We start from the raw sequence: 21,560 nt of genomic DNA, 5'->3' as shown, positions 1-21,560 counted from the left end.
TAGTTGAAAAGATTGAATAAATGCAACCATGGTAAAATAAACAAATACGTGTATGCTGTTACACAGTTAATATTTCTGTTAATGTTCATGAGAATTCATATCGTTTATTCTTTGTACCATTTCATATGGATATTTCTATAGTTAGTTATATGCTGCCACCAGTGGCCTTATTTGGTAATGCATTTGTTTTTCATATTGCCTCCCTGAGATCAATGACACAGTTCCTTTGTATATGAAGCTCCTCCCTTCTTCTTGAGTACAGTACTTCCTGTGTCATGGAGGCAGCTAACAGACCACATGTAACAGGGACACATGTATTCTGCATAGTACGCTACAGAAAGTATCATCTTTTGACCGCATAATACTGGAAACCATTCATTCTGCTGTATCCTGTTTCACATGTACAGAATAAAGCAATTTCTGGATGAACACAGTATTGGTGAGTTCAGCTATCTGATAAGGATTGTCCACAGTGATTATATCTGTTTATACAGGCTAGGCAGAGAGGTCTCACAAGGGATAAATTGCTATCACAACAATCTGAGTCAGAATAAAGTGCATTGAAGCCTGCAGAGCATGGCAGTTACAATCAGTTTATTGCTGGTGCAGTGCATAGGCTCCTGCATCGTCCCCAGCCCAGCCCCCAGTCTCTCTGGAGGTATGCACATACTGTTTTGGAAGTGGAGGAAAATATCAATGGATTACAAGTATAGTGACACCACCACACAGCGCTCTAATTAGATCTGTGAGTTCCTCTGCTCTTGTGGCAGATGGGACTTGTAGTCTTTCCAATCACTGATCCCTGTGAATTGGTCACATGGCTGTGTGAGCAGAGCCATACACAGCTGCACCTAAATCAAACTCAAACAGCCTCAGGTAGAAGCATAAACAAAAATAGACAAAGCACACATGTGCCCTAGTGCAATGAATCCTTTAATAATGAACCATATTACATAATACAATATCAAAATCGCAGATCTCTGTGAGGAACTCTCGTGCCTTGTGCCTCCTTATGCATCCACACTTGTCTGGGGGTACCCATGCTGGCACATGAAGTGTCCTATCCAAAGTGTGACACCAGTGGGGCAGAGGGAGGACCAGAACACCAGTTCAGTCCTCAGCGCCGGCTTGCTCAAGGTGCCAGGGACCCTGCATGTGCCACAGCTATGGACAAAGCTGGCACTGCTAGCGGAAGAGAGGGTGGAGGCCACGGTTGAATCGCTGAGGCCTGTTTCTGGGACAGTGTTGGCCCCCTTTTTTCATGTCTTTTTTCAAGACTTGGAAAAGGGGGTCATGCCCCCAAAATGTGAGGTGCATAGTATTGTGTTAATTGCACTTGGAAACACAATCACTGGATATTTGTATCTTTGTTTTTTTTTTGTGCATGTAGAAGCATCCTGTGGTTCCGGTGATGTGGGGTGCAGTTTCAGGATGGGGGGGGGTTGGAGAAGGTGACCATATGTTATGTTACACCTTAAATATAGATTTAATATGAAATCTGGTCAGAAAGGTGAACGTAGCCTTTTAGGACTTTATTGAATCCTATTGCTTCCACTGATGTATGGCATATGTCTGCAGCAGCAGAGGGTTTTACACAGTTTCCCAGGTCCTGTAGCATGCATCTTTAACAAGCCGATTTTCAGCTGTCAGGTAGAAGCGATCTGGTGGATGTACAGCTGATGGATCACTTTCATGGGTCCCCGTTAATGCACCATCCAATTCCCCTACCACCTCCCACTATGTTTCCCGGGTTCCAGTTTTCCACCTTTGAACCTCAGACTCGCACTGCGTGATCTGCGCTTCATTGGCTTCAGTGAAGGGCAGGGGAGACATCAGGGGTCTAATTGCCAGGTGTCTTTTGCAGGTAACCATCCCTAAATATTTTAAGATGATGAGAAAGATGACGGCATTGAGTGGTTATAAGAATGCGTATGAGTAACTGCTTTTGTATTGGTGGAATGGGAATGCTTTGTTAGTCTTTATTTTATGACCTGGCTGTGTTCTTTCTGTTCGCAGAATCGCTCCATAGACCATCGTGTTGATCTGTATTCTCTGCAGCTCTATTGCTGGGATTATTCTGATCTGTGCCAGTAGTAAGTAAGCTTTTATTTTTCATTTATTGCTGTATAAATACTTGCTGTGTGTTGGCTATAGGCAATACATGGTACACAATCCTTCCATGTCCACATCTCCATTATTCACTGGCATCCTCTGTGGGCTGTGGGTTCCGGCACAGTAATAAATGAGATGGATTTTAGGTGAATCTTCAAACAAAATCATTTTTTCTATTGTTTTTGCAAGTGGAAGTGTTAGGACATCTGTTGAGTTTCTATTGACATTTATCAAGGAAATTTCACTTAACCCACATAGGAAATGAGGAGAGTAAAGCAGAGTATATGCGTATTGAAATTCCTCCTGTCCAGCAGGAACTGCCCATATCTCAGTACGTGTGTATCCCTCACTTGTGTGCATGCTGGGATTTGGGAAGTTGTTTTTTGGTTTTTCTTTTGTTTTTTTTCTTCCCATTCAATCAACTGGTTGCTTGAAAAAAGACTGTGTATACCCAGCTAACGTTTACACTATATGAAAGGCAAGAAAAAAAAAATCACAGAGGTTCTAACACTTCCCCTTCTATGAATAAAGTGGTTTTATTTGCTGATGCGTCCCTAGAGAGATCCCGTTCACTTCCTGTTCCTTTGAACATGTAGAGAGGAGGAATCTCCCCTGCAGTGAGCACAGACAGAGATCCTAACTGCATCCCACCTTCTTTGGAAAAAAGGTTTTGGCAGGAATAACACTTTTTCCTACTTTAAGATAGTTAAATAGTAAAAAAAATTTTGGTAAATGCCTTTTAACCACTTCAAGTCTGGACACTTTTACCCCCTTCCTGTCCAGGCCAATTTTCATCTTTCAGCACTATCACACTTTGAATGACAATTGCGCGGTCATGCAACACTGTACCCATATGAATTTTTTAGCATTTTTTGAGATGGATAAAACTTTATTTTGGTGGTATTTATTCACCACTGGGATTTTTATTTTTTTTGCTATATAAATGAAAAGTCCCAAATATTTTGAAAAAATAAATAATCTTTCTTCATAAATCTTGGCAAAATTTTATTCAGTTATCTTTTTAGTAAAAAAAAAAAAAAACAAATTAGTTTATAACCAAAAATTATAACTTTTCAAAACTTTTTTTAAATTTTTATTTTATTTCTTTATATTATTATTTGTTTTTTTTGTCAACATACTGTCACCCTAGCAGTAAAAAAAAAAAAAAATCTTCATCACCCCCCACAAGTAGTACAGTGTCACTACTTGTGGGGGGTGGTGAAGATTTTTTTTTTTACACTGATTGCTTTTACACCCATAAAGGCTGTAAAAGCAATAATTTCTACTCTTCTCTGGCTGCATTCTTGCAGCCATTGAGAAATACTGTGTGAGCTGTGATTGGTCACAGCTTGTCACATGGTACAAGGCTGTTGTGAATAGCCTTGTACCATGTCACCTCTGTGATCATTCAAAGATTTCACACATAGTAAGCAATGCTGTCAGAAATGACATCTTGCTTATTACTCTTCATGTGATCACTGATTGGCCAATCAGTGATCACGTGATCGTCCTGTACAACGTCCTGTACAACAATCGATTATAATCAGCCACCCACCCCTGCACTGCTCCCGTCTGGCCATTTATATACATGGGCCGGACGGGAAGTGATTAATTACCTTCCTAGTTCCTGTCTACCTCCCATATCCACACCAGTGAAAATCCCAGTACTTTCAGGTATAAAAACACATGGCTATACCCCCTGCCTTCCCACAATGCATTATTTGCTATCATGAGCGAGTCACCATTCTCAAATCCTGTTACATGGAGGCAATCCTGGCAGACCTGGATTTGCATAGGGTCTGCAGTGCAAAACACAACGGCAAACTGGATCAGAGAGCCATCCTCTGTGTGACCTCCTGTAGGTGGTGGTGGGAAGGAGGTGCAGAGTGGCCACGGTTCTAGAATGACAGGCAAACTTCCCTGAAGGTGGTGGGTTGGCAGGGAGATACTAGAGAGAATATAGAGGGTGTAGGTGGCACGAAGGGAGATACTAGAGCAGCTATAATCTGTAGGTGGCAGGGAGACTCTAAAGGGGCTATAGACTGTATGAAGGTTGCAGGGGAGATGCTAGAGGTACTGCAATGGTAAAATATTTACTGGGTATATCTGTCAAAAGACACAGGTAACGTTTGCCTTTTATAGATGAATCAGAGTGACTTGCGAGCCACAGATGTGATAATTACTAGAGGATCGCAAACATGAACCACATAACTACAACTGTGTTGGAAATATCTACAAATATATGTTGCGCTCCTAAATACTTCTCAATAAATAATAATTAAATTATTACCATTAAATTAATTCAAATTATGATACAAATAACTAATAAAAGTGTATAATTACCAAAAAATATTGAAATAGATAATTTCAACTAATCAATTTCCTCCAAATAAATATCAAAATAATTCTACATAAAATACTCCTCTAAAAAAATATATTTTACCAAGTGCTCATAAATCATCTATTAGTGACATGATGTACTTACTAATACCCTCAATTTCATTTATATTCATAATACCCTCATTTAATATAATAAAAATAATAAACCAACTAATAACACTCAACTAAAATGCATTTAAATGATCCTCCATAAATAAAAATAACCAAATGCTCATAAATAATTAGTAGTGATTAGTATGAATCCAAATATCATCAAAATAATAGTCCCATTGAATAAACAATTGTTTATATAGAGTGACTTGGTGCTTGTTGTTCTTCAATTTGTGACTTTTGTGAATCCTTAAACTTTAAAATTTTGTGAAGACATAAACAGTGAGTTGTATGACGATTTGCCATGGTTAGCGCCCACCCAAGCAATCATGTGACAATCATGGTGTGGGGGGAAAGTCAGATATGATTGAACAGCGATCTCCACCAATCTGATCTGACAATGTGTGCTGTGCTCATACAATCCTCCACAATTTCACCTTTCTATTACATCCGGGACCACCTAGTAATGGCGGCTGTATTGTAGGCAGGTTCCCTTAATGGGACCTGGGGGGTCAGAGGTCACTGGCAATCTGCACAGGCCGGCTCCCTGCTTTGAATCTGCAGCATAGAGGTGACCCTTCTGATAAAAAACACATACTGCCCGGACCCTCAGCCATTTGTTATCTGATTGACCGACATGAAGCCGCCCCTACCCCTTACATGGACTGTTCCGATTGGAGTGCCTTTTTACATGGACTCATCCCATCGGAGTGCCCCCTAACATGCACTGATCCCATCGGAGTGTCCCCTTACATGGACTGTTCCCATCGGAGTGCCCCTTTACATGGACTGTTCCCGTCGGAGTGCCCCCTTTACATGGACTGTTCCCATCGGAGTGCCCCCTTACATTCACTGATCCCATCGGAGTGCCCACTTTACATGGACTGTTCCCATTGGAGTGCCCCATTACATGGACTGTTCCCATTGGAGTGCCCCCTTACATGGACTGTTCCCATTGGAGTGCCCCCTTACATGGACTGTTCCCATCGGAGTGACCCCTTACATGGACTGTTCCAATCGGAGTGACCCCTTAAATGCACTGATCCCATCGGAGTGCCCCTTTACATGGACTGTTCCCATCGGAGTGCCCCCTTAAATGCAGTGATCCCATCGGAGTGCCCCATTACATGGACTGTTCCCATCAGAGTGTCCCCTTACATGCACTGATCCCATCGGAGTGCCCCTTTACATGGACTGTTCCCAGAGTGTCCCCTTACATGCACTGATCCCATCGGAGTGCCCCTTTACATGGACTGTTACCATCGGAGTGCCCCCTTACATGCACTGATCCCATCAGAATGCCCCTTTACATGGACTGATCCCATCGGAGTGCCCCCTTACATGGACTGATCCCATCGGAGTGCCCCCTTACATGGACTGATCCCATCGGAGTGCCCCCTTACATGGACTGTTCCCATCGGAGTGCCCCCTTACATGGACTGTTCCCATCGGAGTGCCCCCTTACATGGACTGTTCCCATTGGAGTGCCCCCTTACATGGACTGTTCCCATTGGAGTGCCCCCTTACATGCACTGATCCCATCGGAGTGTCCCCTTACATGGACTGATCCTACCGGAGTGCCCCTTTACATGGACTGTTCCCATTGGAGTCCCCCCTTACATGCACTGATCCCATCGGAGTGCCCCCTTTCATGGACTGTTCCCATCGGAGTGCCCCCTTACAGCACTAATCCCATCAGAGTGCCCCTTTACATGGACTGTTCCCATCGGATTGCCCCTTTACATGCAGTGTTCCCATCGGAGTTCCCCGTTTACATGGACTGATCCCATCGGAGTGTCCCCTTACATGCACTGATCCCATCGGAGTGCCCCCTTACAGCACTAATCCCATCAGAGTGCCCCTTTACATGGACTGTTCCCATCGGATTGCCCCTTTACATGCAGTGTTCCCATCGGAGTTCCCCGTTTACATGGACTGATCCCATCGGAGTGTCCCCTTACATGCACTGATCCCATCGGAGTGTCCCCTTACATGCACTGATCCCATCGGAGTGCCCCCTTAAATGGACTGATCCCATCGGAGTGCCCCCTTACAGCACTAATCCCATCGGAGTGCCCCTTTACATGGACTGATCCCATCGGAGTGCCCCTTTACATGGACTGATCCCATCGGAGTGCCCCTTTACATGGACTGATCCCATTGGAGTGCCCCCTTACAACACTAATCCCATCGGAGTGCCCCTTTACATGGACTGATCCCATCGGAGTGCCCCTTTACATGGACTGATCCCATCGGATTGCCCCTTTACATGCAGTGTTCCCATCGGAGTTCCCCCTTTACATGCAGTGTTCCCATCGGAGTGCCCCCTTACATGGACTGATCCCATCGGAGTGCCCCCTTACATGGACTGATCCCATCGGAGTGCCCCCTTACATGGACTGATCCCATCGGAGTGCCCCCTTACATGGACTGATCCCATCGGAGTGCCCCCTTACATGCACTGATCCCATCGGAGTGCCCCCTTACACGCACTAATCCCATCGGAGTGCCCCCTTAAATGCACTGATACCATCGGAGTGCCCCCTTACATGCACTGATCCCATCAGAGTGAACCTTTACACGCACTGATCCTATCGGAGTGCCCCTTTACATGGACTGTTCCGATCGGAGTGCCCCTTTACATGGACTGTTCCGATCGGAGTGCCCCCTTACATGCACTGATCCCATCGGAGTGCCCCCTTACATGCACTGATCAAAAAGTGGGATATTTCCAGTAACTGGAGTTGAAAACCCTGTAGTGCAGTCCATGGTTGAAGGTAGAACTGCCTCTTCTGCCTGTCCTTGGATTTTAATTTGAAATACCAGAAGCAAAGCCTCTGGAGGTGTTTTCTACATCCTGGGATGTCTGGGGACATTTGACTTTTATCTAATCCCTCCAATGAATAACACATCTCTGCTGTAAAGTTGTATTTATTTTATTATCTATTATTGCTAACTTTTTAAGGATCCTGTATGTCACCATATTTGTGAATTTTGCTTTTGCCTTTTTTGAGAAACCCTCATCTCTAACTGTAACATCAGACGTGCGTTACCGCAAAGCAGCCTGGGAGCCACCCTGAAGACTGAAGGAAAATGTGGAATTTGTGAGTTTTCTTATATTTCTTGCTGACCTTTCTGTACAGGTAATACCCATTACTGTCCGGCTGACCTAGAATTTATACGTATTATACACCACAAACAGGCTATTAGGCCGGTTCTCACATGCCCACATCTGAATCACGCAGGAACGTGCTGTGCTTTCCTTTGCAATTAAACCTAGATGCAAAACATACAGCTTTTGCAATCTGCAGCGGGTGTCAATAGAAATTTAATGACACCCCAAGTGCCGGTCACAAATGCAGTGTGTTTGCCCGCACCAGACTGCATGGTACTTTTGTACCATGTGATCTGGTTACAGTGGGGCTTATTTATTAAAGCTGGGGAGTGCAAAATCAGGCTGACTTCTGCATAGAAACCAGTCTGCTTCCAGGTTTTATTGCCAAACCTTAATTGAACAAGCTGAGGTTAGAAGCTGATTGGTTTCTATGCAGAAGTGAGCCTGATTTTGCACTCCCCAGCTTTAGTAAATATACCCCAGTGTGGCACAGTGCAGTGCGACTTTAGCCCATTCAAAATTCATGGCCTTCAATTCACACCGCACAGGAATGCAGAGCGCTTTCTTGTGCAATTCAGCTCTGGGCATGGTGTAAACCTGTCATCAAACTGAAAGTCTAATAAAGTGAATGTTCGCCTTTAGTAACTTTGAACAACAATTATCCTGTATTCCTTGAATGGAACCTACCAGTGGTCCTCATTTTAAAATGCTGCTCTTTGTTTCCTTTACATATACATTAGGGGTCTTTTCTACAGAAACCTGTGGCCCCTTGATCCCCCTCCATCCTGCTGTTTGCAGAACTGGCTGCATGCTACATGTGCGCACCCCATAGTGGGCGCACAGTTGTAGCATGGGTGCTACAAGGTTCAATCTACGTGCATGTGCAGTGTTCTGTCTCATTTTCTAGTTGCAGCAGCTGAGTTCAGGCATTAAAGTAGTTCTAAATCCTCAAGGGTTTTTAACTTAATGGATTGTATGCTGTAACAGGGTTAGCTCGGCAGCGGGTGTGTGTGACCCCCTGGATGGGTGCACAACACAAAAAAAGATAGGCACAGCACAACAATAGTGGAGGTGAAAACAAACAGGTGCAATTTATTTACAATATTTACAGAAAAAAATGATAAACAAAAAAGAGACATCAAAATAAATCCTGGCCAACTTGGCTACTTACTGCAACAACAGCTTTTCCCTAGCTACCCACTAGGTACAGCCTGCTGCTATACCTAGTTGCTAGTACTGGGAGGTTAGCCACACAGATAACAGGTCAGCTCCCCAGACAGTTCAGGCACAGATCTGGTTCCAGGGTGGAGCAACTCCCTAAGCACTCTGGGAAGCCTTATACAAGTGTTAATGAGCCCACTACCTTCAGCTGGGCTCATTATCTCAGTGCTGAAGGACTCAGCACTTCCCTCTAGTGGTACAAATCCCCATAAACCCTGAATCTCGGACAAATATATCGTCCATCCAGGACGCAACCAGGTGATTTCACCTGCCTACTGTCACAATGCATTAAAGCGGAGTTCCACTCACCCTGTCCAAAAATAATTCAGCAGCTACAAAAACTGAAGCTGCTGACTTTTAAAAAACAGCCACTTACCTGTCCCTCGGTCCCATTGTGTGTCCCCTGTAGCCCGTTTCACCGGCCGTCCTGTGTTCCAGGCGCCGGCATCTTCAGATTGGGCACCCGGCTGTGACAGCTTGCGGCTTCACAGCCGGGTACCCGCTGCACATGTGCGAGTAGCACTGCGCTTTATGAACAGTCCTGTAATCTTCTGGGACCTGTCATGTGTCCCAAAAGACTACAGGGAGGGAGGACACTAGGCGATCGGACCGGAAGTGGGAGCGGGTACCTGTCAAATTCGGGTACCCGCTCCCCACCCCACCCCCAAAGTTGCCAATCCTTAATGGGGAGCGGGGGAGCAGTCCTTAAAGTGGAACTTCCCCTTTTGGGTGGAGCTCCGCTTTAAGGTAAAAAACCTTTTGTGTAACAGACTGTCACCTTCCCTTATACTTACCTGATCCCCGTTGTGATCCAGCATTGTGCATAAGAGCTGTGTCTCTCCTTTCTTTGTCCCTCTTCACTGGGCAGATTGATAGCTGCGGGAGCCATTGACTCTTGCTCCTGTCAGTCAACTCATGTGATGAGGGAGTGTGGGGTGGGGCCAGGTTCTGCTGTCTGTGTCAATGGACACAGCAGCGGGACTCGAGAGTAAGCCCGTATGAGCGCCCCCATGTAAATCTGCTTTCTATTGGGGTCACCAGCAAGAGAGCAGGCGCCAGGAGCACTGGTGGGTGACCCGAGAAGGGGAGGGTCGGAGCCACTTTGTGGAATTCTATTGCACAGAGCAGATAAGTATAGACATGTTTGTTTCATTGGGAATTTCATTGGGCCTGTTAGGTCAAAAGAGCATGCGGAAGGTCAGGTAGTGATGTTGGATGAGAAGACCAGGCTCACAATTACCATTACAGTTCATCCTCAAGGTGTTCAGTCAGGGCTCTATAAAGGACACTCCAGGGTTTCTCCACAGCAAACTCATCACACCAGGCCTTCATGGAGCTGACTTTGTACACAGGGCCACAGTCTTTCTGGAACCGAAAGGGCCTTCCCCAAACTGTTATCACAAAGCTGGAAGCACACCATTGTCTAAAATGTCTTTGTATGCTGGAACATTAAAGCCGAATTAAACTCATTTTTTTTCACTTTCACCCACCAGCAAGCTTCTGTTCACCTAATGTAAACAGGGCTCATATTCTGCACAGCGCTCCCATATTTACTATACAATCCTGCTCCGGGTCCGTCCACCTCTCTCTGCCCAAAATCCCAGCTGCTAATCCAGTTCTCCACTGTAAACTTGAGGCATGGAGAAAATCAGATGACTGCATGACCGGTAAACAACATTAACTTTGATTGTAGACTCTTCATAAATGAATTACAATGCAGCAGGATGAACAAGACTACTCTAGCTTGCTTCACGCCAACCAACGCTTACTCATAGAGCACTGGTTGGCATAAAACATGTTAGGGGTAGTCTTTCATCCTGCTGCACTGTCATTGATTTTACAAAGAGTATACAATAAAGGAGGTCATTGGCTGCTGGATATGTCAAGCACCGGTTCCCGGCCGGCGATTCCTAGCCGGGACTTGGTGATTGTCAGCAGGGCTGAGAGGGGAGAGATCTGTGTGTAAACACAGATCTCTCTGCTGTCAATATGGACATGCTGCTTTGTATCTCTCTGCACAGCAGAGAGATACAAAGCAGCATGTCTCCCAAGTAAAAAACACAGCATACGTAGTAAAACACACACAGCACACAGTTAACCCTTTGATCGCCCCAGATGTTAACCCCTTCCTGCCCATTGTCATTAGTACAGTGTCAGTTCTTTTTATTAGCACTGTTCACTGTATGAGTGTCACTGGAGAAGTCAGTGGCAGTTATTCAGTTCCCACCCAGTATCAGAATGCCCACCGAAGTCCCGCTATAAGTCACCGATTGCCACCATTACTAGCATAAAAAAAAAAAAATTCCAGTATATAAATACCGTCATTTGTAGATGCTATAACTTTCACGTAAACCAAATATACAGTTATTGGGATTTTTTTAGTAAAGACATGTAGCAGAATACATTTTGGCCTAAATTTATGAAGAAATTTTTATTTACATTTTTTTTTACAGCAAAAAGTAAAAAATATTGTTTTTTTTTTTCAAAATTGTCAGTCTTTTTATTGTTTATAGCGCAAAAATAAAAAACGCACAGGCGATCAAATACCACCGAAAGAAAGCTCAATTTGTGGGGGAAAAAAAGGACATACATTTCATTTGGGTGCAGTGCTGCATAACTGCGCAATTGTCAGTTAAAGCAACGCAGCGCCGTATCGTGAAAATGGCCTGGTCAGAAAGGGGGGTAAATCCCCTGGAGGGCAAGTGGTTAACCACTTGCCTACCAGGCACTTATACCCCCTTATTTACCAGGCCAATTTTCAGCTTTCAGCGCTGCCGCACTTTGATTGACAATTGCGCGGTCATGCAACATTGTACCCATATGAAATTTTGATCATTTTTTTCTCACAAATAGAGCTTTCTTTTGGTGGTATTTAATCACTTCTTGCGCTATAAATAAAAAGAGTGCAAAAAATTTGGAAAAAAAATAAAAAGTTTCTTTGTTTCTGTTATAAAATTTTTCAAACAGGTCATTTTTCTCCTTCATTGATGTGCGTTGATGAGGCAGCACTGATGGGCACTGATAGCCGGCACTGATAGGCAGCATTAAAGGGCACTGATAGGCAGTACTAATGAGGTGGCACGGATAGGCGGCACTGATAGACAGCACTAATGAGGTGTCACGGATAGGCGGCACTAATATGCGGCACTGATAGGTGACACTGATGATGGGTACTGATAGACGGCACTGACTGGCATCACTGCTGGGCACTGACTGGCGGCACTGACTGGCACAACCGCTGGGCACTGAATGGTGGCACTGGCTGGCAGCACTGCTGGGCTGCACTGGTGGGTGGCACTGGTGGACAGCACTGGTGGGTGGGCACAGGTGGGTGGCACTGGTGGGCACAGGTGGGTGGGCACAGGTGGGTGGCACTGCTGGGCACAGGTAGGTGGCACTTCTGGGCACAGGTGTGTGACACTGCAGAGTGGCACAGGTGGGTGCACTGCTGGGCACAGGTGGGTGCACTGCTGGGCACAGGTGGGTGATCTGCTGGGCACAGGTGGGCGGAGCTAGTGGGCGCACTGCTGGGCACAGGTGGGCGGAACTTGCGGGTGGCACTGCTGGGCACCGATCATCAGGGCACTGATCATCAGTGCCCTGATGATCGGTGCCGATCCCCGCTCTGACAACTGCCGCTTTTCGGCAGTACTTTCCTCACGATCTGACAGCGTGAGGAAAGTGCAGCCGAGAACCGGCACTTGCATTTCCCTCTGATCAGCGTGTCATTGGACACTGCTGATCACGTGGTAAAAGGCCTCTGTGATTGGCCTTTTACCACATCACGTGATCAGCTGTGTCCGCAGGACACAGCGATCACGGAGATCGCCGGGTGCGCGCCCCAGGGCGCGTTCTGGGCGGATGTCATATGACGTCCACTCAGAACTGGCCGGCCGCAGTGCAGCCGTCATTCGGCTATCTGCGGTCGGCAGGTAGTTAAACAACATGTCATGTTCAATGGGGTCAGACCACAACTGTGTGCCCTCACCCTCACCTAGCAAAAAGTTAAAAATATTGTTTTTTGTTTTTTTTTAAATTGTCTTTTTTTTTTTTTATAGCGCAAAAATAAAAAAATTCAAATACCACCAAAAAATATCTCTAGCAGGGGTGCGCAAAATCATGTGTGTATATGTATGTATGTATGTATGTATGTATTTATTTCAGGTACTTATATAGCGCCGTCAATTTACGCAGCGCTTTACATATATATATTACATTCACATCAGTCCCTAACCCCCAAGGGGCGTAGAATCTAAGGTATATATATATTGTGTGTGTATCTGTATGTGTGATTTTGCATTTCCGGTTAGAGGACGTGCGCCCCTACCCTCGCCACTATTCGCAGCCTCGGCTGTCAATCACCGGGTCCCAGTCAGTGATTACTTGCCAGCACCCAGTGATCGCCGAGCATTACCGACTGGGGAGAGAACTGTATTGTATGTAAACAATACAGTTCTCTCCCCTGTCAGCTCCTGTACACTGTTTTGTATGGCTCTACATAGCAGAGCCATATAAAGCAGTGTGCTTACAGTGGAAAGCACACTCACAGTTTACAGTGAAACAGCACACAGTTAACCCTTTGATCACCCCAGATGTTAACCCCTTCCTGCCCATTGTCATTAGGGCAGTGTCAGTGCTTTTTATTAGTACTGATCACTGTGTTGGTGTCACTGGGAATGTCAGTGACATCAAGTCAGTTCCCCCCAGTGTCAGAATGTCCTACGCAGTCCCTCTATAAGTTGCTGATCGCCGCCATTACTAGTAAGAAAAAAAAAATCTCAATGTATATATACCGCCATTTGTAAACGCTATAACTTTCACGTAAACCAATTTATTTGCACTTATTGGGATTTATTTTAGCAAAGACATTTTGGCCTAAATTTATGATGAAATTAGATTTTTTTTTAACTTTTTTTTACTGGACATGTTTCATAGCAAAAAGTCAAAAATAAAGTTTTTTTTCCTCCAATTTGTCTGGTTTTTTTTTCTTTTTTTTATAGTGCAAAAAATAAAAAACGCACAGGCGATCAAATACCACCGAAAGAAAGCTCTATTCATGGGAGAAAATGTAATTTGGGTGCAGCGTTGCATGACTGCGCAATTGTCAGTTACAGTAACCCAAAAAATAGCCTGGTCAGGAAGGGGGGTAAATCCTCTGGAGGGCAAGTGGTTATGCTTTGTGTGCAGAGAGGAAATGGACATACAAACTGCAGCAACATTTAATTTTTTTTATCTTGAAAGTTTTTATTTTTCTGTTTTGTTTTTTTGTCCTCCAGACAAACTGCTAAAGATGATTTGTATTTGTCGGGTGCAGAAGTTTATGCAGCCCTGCCAGACAGTGGAGTTAGGTTGTTGTGTTGACATTCATGTACTACAACATAGCAATACAGCTTTGTCATCTCTCCACTGCAAGCCTGAGATTGGACAGAGGAAGGGCAACGATAGTCCGATGAGTTCATCTCTTTGTTCTCGCCTTCTGTCAGCAAGATCCTTGTCGGCACACTCCTGATTGGCCACTAATGCTACCCCTCACTTTCCCACCCTGTGATCTACTGTACAGGGGTTTGCAGGAGGATGGTGCCAAGTAAAATGCCAGTACTTGTACTAGTATTTATAACATATTTTAATTACTTTTGATTATAACATAACTGCATTATTTGTTTTTTTTATATCTGCGTTCAAGTTTCTAGAAGAGAGATTGGAAACCTGTGAACCATAGGTTGTCCATAGATGGATCGAAGTTCAGCATGGACCAGCAGAATTTCGATCCATCTACTGTATGGGCTGGCTGGTGGTATAGAAGTCGGTCACTCGATTGACTTCTGTACCACCAGCCTGTTGTGTTTCATTTGCTCGATCAGTGACACGGGCAACACTGATCATTGTATTCTGACAGTGGGAAAGTCTCCCCACTGTCAGAATAAAACTGGCTTCATGAGAGCGAATCCCCCATCAACACAAACTATATTAACAGGGGAATCCAGTTGTTTTTTTTGTTCAGCCTGCTAGTTGAACGAAAAAAAAAAGCATAATTTACGGCCATGCATAATTACCACTGCAGCGCTGTCTCCATGCTCCATAAAGAATATTTTCAGATGGAGGGTGCTGACCAATCGGATGCTGTCTAGCCCCTACTGTCATCGCTGCAAGGAGAGGAGAGGAACTCACGGAGATTTCAAATCTTCAGACCTGTGAAGCTGCTTTCTCTCCTCTCTATGCAGGGATGTCAGTATGGGCTAGACGCCATCTGATTGGTCAGCATCGTTCAGGTAACGGTGCTGACCAATCAAAATCTCTCTAGCCCGAACTGTCATACCTGCAAGGAAAGGAGAGAAAGCAGCTTCACAGGTCTGAAGATTTGAAATCTCTGCGGCTTCCTCTCCTCTCCTACCATCTGCTACCATAGTATACATCCCCACACGCCCACTCTCCCATTCTTCACTGTGGGAAATCTCCCCGCTCCAGTGTGAACTCATGATACGACTGCCTGGGTTCACACATGAGCAGTGGGGAAACCACATGCGATTTGGACAGGAATCGCATTCCTGTTTGAATTGCATGCTATTCTTTGCGGTGCAATTTGCGTCCATACATTCTGTATGGACGCCAATGGCATAGCAAAGTATCGGTAATTGGTAACGGCGAGTACTTGACCGACAGTATCGATATCACACTTGCATCCCTAGTTAGGATATGACAGTGTTGTATCTGATGAATGTTAGACAATGTGGCCAGTAGATTAGATCTATCAGCATTTAGAGCCCGAAATTCAAATGTTGGAATTGTGTCCCTGGTGGTGGGTGTTTATTGGCTAGAATAGTTTTCTCACACCTTTATTTATAATGCTGACATATTGACATTTGCTGTGTACAATGGTTGCACCATCTAAATCATTTTATGATCGTTATTTCTAGGTTCTGGGTTGCTTGCAAGATTCCAGATTGGACATCGAGTGGATGAGATATTTTCACAATCTACCTGACTCACTTACCTCACTCCTGATGCTGCTGACAACCGCCAATAATCCAGACGGTACGGCTTTATTCTTTCATGCACAAATCTGAGACCGCAGAACTGAAAGCAAATGCTGCACAAAAAATAGATGACTGGAGTGTTAACTAGTGGATGTGTATTTCTTATTTCTGAAAGATAAAGATCTCGTGTAGGGCCAGTTCACACCACAAAACGCACTCTCCATGCATTCCCGATACGTTTTTGCTTACAGTTCACACCACACTCTGTTGTGGTGCAGTTTTGATGCAGTTTGCCATGTTCCAGTATGGTTCTGTTTAGAACAAAATGCAGCATTTTCTATTTTTTTAACTGCACCAGAAGCTGAAATAGGCTATGGGATTTGCAGTGTGCATAGAACAATGCACATGATCGCAACTAGTGTGCATGCTTCTTTCCAAGAAACAAGTGAGGAGGAAAAGCATAGGTGTGGGAGCTCATGAAGGATTGGGGAAAACCTCCTGCGCTCAGTCCTACTAAACTAAAAATAAGCTGCTACACCTGCACCTTATTACCTAAAGTGAAAAACCAAAATATAACAATCAATAAGTGTAGCGCTCTGGTGAAAACAAACTAAATCTCAACATAAACAACATGTGACATAATGGTGGAACAAACCGTGAATCTTAATGAGAATGAATGCTAAAACAGTGCAACATCACACGATATTGTGCATATGGTGGAAATGTCTAATATTAAGCCCCCTAATACAGGGATATACCCTATAAAACAAGTGCTCAGGGTCAACACACTCTATTCATACCATAAATAAACCGCTGATATCAGAAAAAAAAAATATATATACAGCAAGTGAATATAAATAAACACATCACTCAAAGTAATATCTCATAAACAAAACGTGCCACCAGTGTCCACAACAATAAATGCAATCATGCAGGTGAATCTTGTGCGTTTGTAGGCTCTGGTGATGACTCCACACACAGCTAGATTGGCTCATCACCTCCTTGCTGCGACCCTAAAAGGGCCTAAATGCCTTATGGATCACTCCTGGATCCCCCTTGGGTTAAAGCGTATCCTCTAGGAATATCCTAAATGGCTCTTATCCAGAAAAATCAGCTCCCACATGGTCCACAAAGAGAAAAGCCTCCATAGTGTATTATCATTTATTAACACGGTAATTAAAATAATATACACAGGACACTCACATGATACATCTTCTTGTATACAGCATTTTGAACCTCATGTATGGGTGTACTTGCATGGGTTCTTTAGGGAGTCCAAAGATGGCGTCCGTGCCGGAAATGACGTCACCTACGCGTTGCATCACCTCACACGTGACTTCCTCAGGTGATGTCATTTCCGGCGCGGACGCCATCTTTGGACTCCCTAAAGAACCCATGCAAGTACACCCATACATGAGGTTCAAAATGCTGTATACAAGAAGATGTACCATGATGTATCATGTGAGTGTCCTGTGTATATTATTTTAATTACTGTGTTAATAAATGATAATACACTATGGAGGCTTTTCTCTTTGTGGACCATGTGGGAGCTAAATTTTTCTGGATAAGAGCCATTTAGGATATTCCTAGAGGATACGCTTTAACCCAAGGGGGATCCAGGAGTGATCCATAAGGCATTTAGGCCCTTTTAGGGTCGCAGCAAGGAGGTGATGAGCCAATCTAGCTGTGTGTGGAGTCATCAGCAGAGCCTACAAACGCACAAGATTCACCTGCATGATTGCATTTATTGTTGTGGACACTGGTGGCACGTTTTGTTTATGAGATATTATTTTGAGTGATGTGTTCATTTATATTCACTTACTGTATATATATATATATATATATATATATATATATATATATATTTTTTTTTTTTTTTTTTCTGATTTCAGCAGTTTATTTATGGTATGAATATAGTGTGTTGACACAGAGCACGTGTTTTATAGGGTATATCCCTGTATTAGGGGGCTTACTATTAGTCATTTCCACCATATGCACAATATTGTGTGATGTTGCACTGTTTTAGCATTCATTCACATTAAGATTCACTGTTTGCTCCACCATTATGTCACATGTTGTTTATGTTGAGATTTAGTTAGTTTTCACCAGAGCGCTACACTTATTGATTGTTTTAGCTCATGAAGGATGTTACAAGGAAGCAGAAAAACACAGTAAGAAATGATTTTATGAAAAATAGATTATTACATTAACTAGCTGATGTGTATTGGATTTTTTTCTGAATAAGGATATTGTTTAGTGTCACAAAAAAAATCTGGCCTCCTCCTTCCCCTTATAGCCAGCCAGTCCTCTCCTTTTTTGTTAGATGTTAAAGAAGTGACACTAAACTTTGGTTTAAAAAATGTGTTGTTAACCCAAAAAGTAGTTTTTACTGCTTCAAATCCCTATTATTTTTTTTTTTTGTGAGTGGGCTGTGCAGTGTATGTAGAGCAGTGTACATGGCCATAACTAATATTCATTGCTCTTTCCAAATAAACAGACGTGAGGGGGATAGGAGACATTTGGGAGTTAATGGCGGATATCACAATGATACACAGTAAGACAAAATTTCTTGAAAAATAGATTGTTTTTTTTTTGTTAAATCAAGATATCATTTAGTTTCACAAAACAATATCTGGCCTCCTCCCCTAATAGCCAGGCTATCACATTCTTTTCTTGCAAGATGTTAAAGTGACACTCCAGTGTGCATAGAACAGGGCGTATGATCACAACTAGTGTGCTCATTTCAAACAAACAAGTGGGGGGGAAAGCATAGGTGTGGGAGCTCATGAAGGATGTTACCAGGAAGGAGAAAAACACAGTAATAAATTGTTTAATGAAAAATAGTTTATTACAGGGCCATTAATTAGTGGATGTGTACAATTATAAACAACAAATTCTCACACAGTCACAAATGCTACTAAAAATATTCCCTTCTTGTGTCAAATACAAAACTATATATCAGAAAGCAGCTCGCACTAACACATACTCATGATGTGCGTGGATTCCAATACATAAAACACACAGTGCCGCGCTCTCTTTTAGTATGTGAGAGCAAACAAATTATGTTATAAAACACTGAACATATGTGAAAAAAAGTCTCAAGTATAAAGTTTTTCTTCAACTTGAAACAAACTTCACAATTTCATATCTTCATGCAATATAAATCCTCCACCACAAACGCCAGATGTGCCCTCACCAGGGGTTTTTGACATCACATATAGTTTGTTCAAAAACCGCTTGTGTTCCTTGAGGTGGACATAAATGGTCAGATGTATCCTGAAAATGGAATCCTCCTCCAAAGATTAAAGGGATCGGTGATCTTTCCTCTTCCATTCAGTATACATGTCAAAAAACATGTCAAAAATGTTTTAAAACACATTACTTTATTAAAAGCATAAAAACTGGCTAGTCACATGGTACAGGTGCTAGATCGCACCAGATATATGCGCATTTAAAACCTGCAATACTCTTGTATGAGCAAGCAAAGGAAACTCCACTCCTCAAATGTAACAATGTGGTTGTAAGGACAAGTTTCCTTTGTTATGCTTTTAATAAAGTAATGTGTTTTAAAGGATAAAGCACTATTGTGTTTTACTTGTTTTTTTATCATGTATGCTGAATGGAGGAGGAAAGATTAAAGGGATCGGTGATCTTTGGAGGAAGATTCCATTTTCAGGATACATCTGACCATTTATGTCCACCTCGAGGGACACATCGTTTTTGACCAAACTATATGTGAGGTGAAAAATCCTGTTAAGGGCACATCTGGCGTTTGTGGTGGAGGATTGATATTGCATGAAGATATGAAATTGTGAAGTTTGTTTCAAGTTGAAGAAAAACATTATACTTGGAGACTTTTTTTCATATAGGTTCACTTTTTCTTTTTTCACATATGTTCACTGTTTTATAACATAATTTGTTTGCTATCACATACTAAAAGAAAGCGCGGCACTGTATGTTTTATGAACTAGTGGATGTGTATTGGATTTTTTCTGAATGATAAGGATATTGTTTAGTGTCACAAAAAAATCCGGCCTCCTCCTTCCCCTTACAGCCGACCAATCCTCTCCTTTTTAGTAAGGTGTTAAAGAAGTGACACTAAACTCTGGTTCTTAAGCCAAAAAAGGTCATTAGTGCTCTCAGACCCTCCAAATCTCCATTTTTACTTTTTTTAATTTGTGATCCAACTTCCTGATATGGGCCCTGGGCGATGGGTGATGGGGCGTGCAGTGTGTATAGAGCAGTGGCTACAACTAATATTCATTGCTGTTTTCAAAGAGAAGTGGGGGAAAAGGAGAGGTTTGGGAGTTAATGTAGGATGTCACAAGGAGTTTCATTTTCAAATAGAAGTTGGAGGGAAGGTGTGGAATCTCATGGAGGATGTTATAAAGAAGTAGAAAAACACAGTAAGAAATGATTTCCTGAAAAATAGATTACAGGGACAGTAACTGGCGAATGTGTTTTTTGTTTTTTTGTTTCTGAATAATAGGGATATTGTTTAGTGTCACAAAAATAAAAAATAAAAATCTGGCCTCCTCCACCCCTATAGCCAGCCAATCCTCTCCTGTTTTGTAAGATGGTAAAGTTAAGATGTTATAAAAAAAATCTATACAATAACCCAAAAAAGTAACTTTTTCTACTCTAGATCTCCATTTTTTTGTAATCCAACTGCCAGCTGTGGGTGATAGGTGGTGGGTTTTGCAGTGTGTATACATAAAAAATATTTTATATATATGTATATAATTTTTTTTTTTAACAGAAATTAGAAGAAACGGAGAGGTTCAAGGGTTAAAGAGGATGTTACATAAAGTCAGAAACACACCATAATATCTTATATTAACTTACCACTATTTTATCTATGTTTAAAAACTAAAATCTAATCCGGGGCGGAGCTTGATCGATGTGACGTCATTACGTTTTTTCCACGAGCTACTGCGCATGTGCCGAGTAGCTGGGTTCGTTCGTTCATCCGTTCGTTCGTTGTGATTGTCATATGCTGTTTACGCTGGTGTCGGCTGGGACACCTTTTGAGATAAGTGCAATGAGTATCTAATAAAGAAGCGGTTTTCTAATAATACTGCACCATGAAGTTCTTTTGTTTCTTCCGAGTGTCTGGCATTTCCCTCCTTGGATACGAATAAGAAAGTTTTTTTGGAGAAGTGGATTTCCTTGATGATATTTGATTCCTAAATATTTGTTCCATCTGAAATTGGTCTATCTGGATCTGGGGTCTGCAGAATATCATTCCCTGAAGACACATCTATGGATGCTTCATTATTCTACTAATATTACCGCCCCCAGAGCAATACATGTGTTTTTTTTATAGCTCTGGTGAGTTTATTCAGTTTTTTTGGTGGTGGTATTGTTATTTATATTTTTTTGTGCACTGTTTTTTTGTGTTACATATTTCAAAGTGTGGACTATTTTTTTTGGACATTTTTTATTTAAGTATTATTTATATGGAAATAATTTATATATATTTTGTTGATTCACGGATATATTTTCATATTTACTAGCGCAAATTATATTTTGTGGCATTTGTTACACTTTATTTATTTATGGTGGATTTTGCAGCTGGTATATCAAGAAAAAGGGATTTTTATATATCATAGGCGCCATTATATATTTTTTATTTTTTATACATAGAA

At 42.6% G+C, this 21,560-nt stretch overlaps 1 long non-coding RNA gene across 2 annotated transcripts; it reads left to right on the top strand.

Annotated features, from left to right (window-relative positions):
- The first annotated feature begins 286 nt into the window (after window positions 1–286).
- On the top strand, window positions 287–20,964 carry LOC149466509 (uncharacterized). Of its 2 annotated transcripts, XR_016312035.1 has the most exons (5): window positions 287–439; window positions 2,017–2,093; window positions 7,617–7,706; window positions 15,853–15,970; window positions 20,672–20,964. It is a non-coding gene; the product is annotated as an uncharacterized LOC149466509 (long non-coding RNA). The 2 variants fall into 2 exon arrangements; XR_016312034.1 differs by lacking the exon at window positions 20,672–20,964 and having other exon boundaries at window positions 15,853–16,056.
- The last annotated feature ends 596 nt before the right edge of the window (window positions 20,965–21,560 follow it).

This window comes from Staurois parvus, unplaced genomic scaffold (assembly GCF_062004578.1).
Source record: "Staurois parvus isolate SC_StPar_1 unplaced genomic scaffold, SC_StPar_1.0 ptg000126l, whole genome shotgun sequence".
Taxonomy (NCBI): domain Eukaryota; kingdom Metazoa; phylum Chordata; class Amphibia; order Anura; family Ranidae; genus Staurois; species Staurois parvus.
The sequence above is the reverse complement of the archived record's forward strand: the minus strand, read 5'-3'. Positions and strand labels throughout refer to the sequence as shown.